The sequence below is a fragment of the Bufo gargarizans genome, chromosome 1 (genome assembly GCF_014858855.1).
Source record: "Bufo gargarizans isolate SCDJY-AF-19 chromosome 1, ASM1485885v1, whole genome shotgun sequence".
Classification (NCBI taxonomy): domain Eukaryota; kingdom Metazoa; phylum Chordata; class Amphibia; order Anura; family Bufonidae; genus Bufo; species Bufo gargarizans.
This window is the reverse complement of record NC_058080.1, coordinates 681486161-681492160: the sequence shown is the minus strand read 5'-3', so window position 1 is coordinate 681492160 and position 6000 is coordinate 681486161.

Genomic DNA, 6000 nt, shown 5'->3' with positions numbered 1-6000 from the left:
CCGCTCTGTTCTAGATTTAGGTGCGGGTCCCAGCGGTGGGAGCCGCACCTATCAGACAATGGGGGCATATCTTAGCGATATGCCACCATTGTCTAAGATGGGAATACCCCTTTAACAAGGCTTAGGTGCATAAAAAGTTTACTAAACTATGATTAAAGTAACAGTCACCAAAGCCGTAGACAAATGAGCGAGTTCACCATCAACCAGTTCCCAACATGGCACCTGGCCGACGCCCATATGACAGTGTGGATGTGGAAAGGGCAGGCTAATAGAGGCAGGTGGCAGCATAGCATGGAATACATAACACAGTAGATTAGCTGTCTATGGGTAGTAGTAGCAGCAGCGGATGCATTGCATTAGTGGCAGTAGGGGATTAGGAGTAGTGGCGGCAGCAGCAGCAGCAGCCATATGGTACATGTTGGCAGGCAAGCAGCAGTAGTGGCATGATGGCGGTGGCAGCAGCAGCCATATGGTACATATTGGCAGGCAAGCAGCAGCAGTAGTGGCATGATGGTGGCAGCAGCAGCCCTACAGAACATGATGGTAGGAAGGCAGGCACACAGCAACAGTGGTAAAATGGGGCACCATCAGCAAGGCCAGATCTATTAATCAGCCTCAGCCAGAGGAGTGTGAAAATTCTGAATCCAGGCCTGGTTCATTTTGACAAAAGTGATGTTTTGGACCCTAGCAGAGGATAGCTTGGTCCGTTTTGATGTCACCACACCCCCTGCGGCATGGAAAACCCTCTCCGAGATGACATTGGAGGCTGGGCAAGAATTAAGACAGAGAGCATACTGGGCCAGCACAGGCCTTTTTTTCTAGGCTTTCTGCCCAGAAGTTCATGGGTCAGGGAACAGGGTATCTGCTGCAGACAGGCCAGAGTGTAGGTAGGCCTGAACTGTGAAAAAACTGTTCCATCATGTTGAGGAGACAACTGGCGGCAGGAGGTGGGTGACTGGGGGGCAGAGGGGGGCCTCCCTTTCACACGCTAGTGGCAGGTGTCTGCTTGCAGAAAACTGCGACAAACACTGTTTCCTGCTAATAACATAATTTGGCCTTTCATTGGGAGGAAAACATTCCCCTACTTTTCCTTCATAGCAAGGGTCTAAAAGCATGGCTATCCAATAATCATCAGACTGCTTGATGTGAATGTTAGTGCACACGCAAGCATACAGCTCGCCATTCTGGCCAGTGTTCCCAAGGACCCAGTTCTTCCTGGCTCTGTCCCACACTAAGACGATTGGGTGTTGTACCTGGTGTCATCATCATCATCATCCACCTTCATGGGTGTTTTTCCTTGTGGGTCCAACAGCTACAGGGCAGACAGCAAAATGTGTTTCTTTCGGCTACAACTTCTCACTCTTTGTAGTCTGTCTCTTACTGTAGGAACCTAGGAACTTCTTCTTGGCTTTAAGCTTACTTAGCTTGGCTTTAAGGGAGAGCTCAGTCCCACACCGACGGGCGTCTGCTTTTCTCCCTACAGCATGGAGTACAGGAACTAACAAGTTCTAACTAGATAGTACTCTCTCCTTAGAGGAGAGTCAGATAGCTTGCAGAAGGATTCCAGACTCTGCTGCCTAGCACTGCCAAGTTTGCTGCCACCTGCTGGTGAACCAGGTTATCACATTAACAATAACAAATGCATAAGAGAAGATGCACACTACTTGGAGGACCTGGAATAAAGGCATAAGATGACATGGTTATTGCATATACAGACAGAAGAAGGGAGCAGGAGTGGTACTGCCACTAGGGGTGTTACACATGTGTTAGTTCCCCCTGGTTCATCGCGCCCACTATGTTGCAGCCAATGTCGCTAACCACCTTGTCCAGTTAGAGTTGGCGGGGTGACAGCGGGATCGTTGCTGCTTGATGTACTTTAACAACTACTCATCTGTGTGGCTACTCGCTCCCAGGCCAATTAGCAACAACACTGCATGGCAACGATTGACTTAACACATGTCATAGGAATGAGGGGTAGTGGGAGCATCAGTGTCCATGGAGGACACGGATAAGTGCTTGGTGTGGGAGCCAGGCTGACACAATCGCGGCGGGTCAAAAAGACCTGGCTGTATTGCTGGGGTGATACCTTGCCACTGGCGCAAAAACACATTGACCCAATGGGCCGTGAAAAGAAATGTACTATGCTTACCTCTAACAGCTGCTATAGGTGTCCACCTTGCTGCACAATGACAATTGCAAGGAGCAGCCCATGTTCTATGCCATGTAATAGTACAATGCAGGGATGTTTTTTTGGTAGAAATAATACGAGCAGAGGAGGAGGAGGAGGAGTCTGAGCAGGAGATGACGACGATGTTAAAGACACCGTACTGCCCCTGGATCAGGCTGGCTGCCACAAGGGAAACCAGGTGAAGGTGGAAACTCTTGTTGTGGTAGCTAGCATCCACTTCTGTTTGCCCACGGCATGGGAGGCTGTCTTGACTATGTGCCATAGGACGTGGTGGGTTTTTGTTGCTTCTTAGGAAAAAAAAGATTGTGCCCCACTAGGAAGAGGCAAGGAGGACAGAGAGGACAGCACTGAAAGGCTTCTCTGGGGCTGCAAGGAGGAGGAGCAGGAGGTGCCAAGGCACAATGTCAGATTCAGAAGTGACTTCTTTTTCATTCTTCTGTGGCTGAGAGGAGAGGTAAGCCATCGAATCCACAATGTCATCCCTCTTTCTCCTTAATGATAATGTTGAGCCTTTCCAAAGCTGCTACTACTACTACTTCTGGTCAGATAGTTGGTGCTGCTACTACCCACATTCTGGCTCTAGGAGGACAAGGTCTGACCCTGGGTCTTTTGTTTGGAACCCTTCTGTATTACTGTATTTGATCTAATGTACACAGTCACACAAAGTATGGAATGGTTTGCAATTCTGTTTTCTGGAATTTAAAGACAGAGAGGCACAATTAAAGGTTTCTCCCTTTCTGCAAAAACACTGAAGACACTGCTACTGACAATTTACTTTGGAATTTGTGCAATATTTGCAATATTTGCACTAGTGATGGACAAACATCGGCCGGGACGTTTCGCGTGTGCACGTTCGCGATTAAATGTTTGCGAACCGCACATTCGCGGCAGGCCCCATTCACTTTAAAGGCAGGCAAACCTGAAAAACCTTCAGGTCATATTTGCAGCCACCAAATACTTACTAGAAGTGCACAAATAGTCCCACAACATGGACAGTGACATACCAGAGGGGGATCAATGGCAAAAATTCCCACAAAAAATATGTATTTTATGCACCATTTTTTTTGCGCCATTTTTATGCGTCTTAAAGGGAAGCTCTCAAAAATGTGCCATGCTGTAGCCTAGAAATTTTTTATTTTAGGCCACGGGAGTACGGGCCCCAAAAATTAGGCATTCCCCTGACAGAAAAGAACAAGTGATTATGTGGCTGGAGGTATATTAGACAGTCAGTGGATAACAATTTTACTGCAGGCCAGTGGAGTACAGGCCCCAAACATTAGGCATTCACCGGACAGAAAAGAACAAGTGATTATGTGGCTGGAGGTATATTAGGTGGTCTGTGGATAACAATTTTACTACAAGCCAGTGGAGTCAATGCCACAAACATTAGGAATTCACAGGACAGAAAAGAACAAGTGATTATGTGGCTGGAGGTATATTAGGAGGTCAGTGGATAACAATTTTACTGTAGGTCAGTGGAGTACAGGCCCCAAAAATTATGCATTCACTGGACAGAAAAGAACAAGTGATTATGTGGCTGGACTATATTAGACAGTCAGTGGATACAAATTTTACTGTATGCCAGTGGAGTACAGGCCCCAAACATTAGGCATTCACCAGACAGAAAAGAACAAGTGATTATGTGGCTGGAGGCATATTAGACGGTCAGTGGATAACAATTTTACTGCAGGCCAGTGGCGTACAGGCCCCAAATAATATGCATTCACCGGACAGAAAAGAACAAGTGATTATGTGGCTGGAGGTATTGTCATGGCTTGGTGATAGTTTGCCATGACACTTTCGCCGCGCATGCTGGTTGCCAGCGGCAACGTGTTGTTGTATTGCATGCGTGTGTATTTCCCCTTTAAGGCTGTCTTCCTTCCCATTCTGGTAAGCAAGGGGTTAAGTGGTGTGTAAGGTGGAGCTGGGTGTGGCCTCATGGCTCTTATGTTCTGAACTGTGAGCCTGTGTTTAGTTTGTCTTCAGTGTCTTGAGGAGCTGGTGCTATTCCATCTGCCCAGTCCTTGAGAGCCACCTTATGGGACATCAATGTCTCCAGCGATGTCTTCCTTATGTCTCCTCCATTTTCCCTACCTTACCTGTTGTTATGTTTGGTGTGGGTATATGTTCTGGGGTTGTTGTACGTCTAGTTGTTCCGTGTCTGGTCATTGTTTGGTGTATTCTGTCCAGCATGGATGCTAGATGTTCCTCTGTTTGTCTGTACCTCCGGAAGGGGGTCCCTGGTGTTCCTCGGAGGGGGAACCAAATGTCAGTGCGCAGCTCTGCCGGGGACCACCATGCATCCTGTCCGCATGGGGGTCCAGGCAGTTACTGGTGTGCTGGATTTCTGCATGAGTTGTTTGTGCTGTGTCCTGTTAGGTGTTAGTGTTCCAGTACTGTTTCATAGGGTACAGCCATCGTTGTTGCTGCAGCAGGTAAGTGCTTTTTGTTCTTGGCTCTTAGTGCACAGCTACTGGATCGGCACGTATCTGCCATTCCCAGTTGCTAGGCCTAGCTGCTCTCCTTAATTTCAGATATGGTACGGTGGGGGGTTTCCCCCCCCCACACCCCACCGTGACATGTATATTAGACGGTCAGTGGATAACAATTTTACTGCAGGCCAGTGGAGTACAGGCCCCAAACATTACGCATTCACCTGACAGAAAAGGCCTTTTATGCTGCTGTGTATACATAAGACAAGGACCATTCGTTGTTCTGGGTTGTGGCAGATATGTGTGGTCTGGCATGAGGAAATTCAATTACACGTGGTCGTCACAGGTGTTGAATTCCTCCGAGATCCAGGCCTCATTCATTTTTAGAAATGTGAGGTAGTCCACACTGTCGTGAGCTAGACGAGGGCGCTTATCGGTCATGATGACCCCAGCTGCACTAAACGTCCTTTCAGACAGGACACTCGACGAGGGACAAGCCAAGAGTTCCATGGCAAATTGTGCCAGCTCTGGCCACAGGTCAAGCCTGCACACCCAGTAGTCCAGGGGTTCCTCGCTTCTCAGAGCATCCACATCGTGTTTGTACCGGGGGTCTAAGTACGTTGCCACCCAGTACTGGTCCTTGCTTTTTATGCTTTTTATACGGGGGTCCCTCTTCAAACACTGGAGCATGAAGGCCCCCATTTGCACTAAATTGGAAGCAGTGAAGCGCCCTTGCTCCTGCTCATCGCCCAGGACAATGTCGTCCTCAGTCTCCTCCCCCCCCCCAGCCACGGACAACACCACAGATCCCCAATTTAAAGTCCCCCTCAAAGCCTACTCTTCTTGCTCCTCCTCCCCCCAGCCACCATCCACCTCTGACTTCTCTTCTGACTAGGGATGAGCGAACTCGAACTGTATAGTTCGGGTTCGTACCGAATTTTGGGGTGTCCGTGACACGGACCCGAACCCGGACATTTTCGTAAAAGTTCGGGTTCGGTGTTCGTCGCTTTCTTCGCGCTTTTGTGACGCTTTCTTGGCGCTTTTTGAAAGGCTGCAAAGCAGCCAATCAACAAGCGTCATACTACTTGCCCCAAGAGGCCATCACAGCCATGCCTACTATTGGCATGGCTGTGATTGGCCAGAGCACCATGTGACCCAGCCTCTATTTAAGCTGGAGTCACATAGCGCCGCCCGTCACTCTGCTCTGATTAGCGTAGGGAGAGGTTGCGGCTGCGACAGTAGGGCGAGATTAGGCAGATTAACTCCTCCAAAGGACTTGATTAACTGATCGATCTGCAGCTGTGGATCATTGAGCTGCTGATCCTCAATTGCTCACTGTTTTTAGGCTGCACAGACCGTTTGTCAGTCACATTTTTCTGG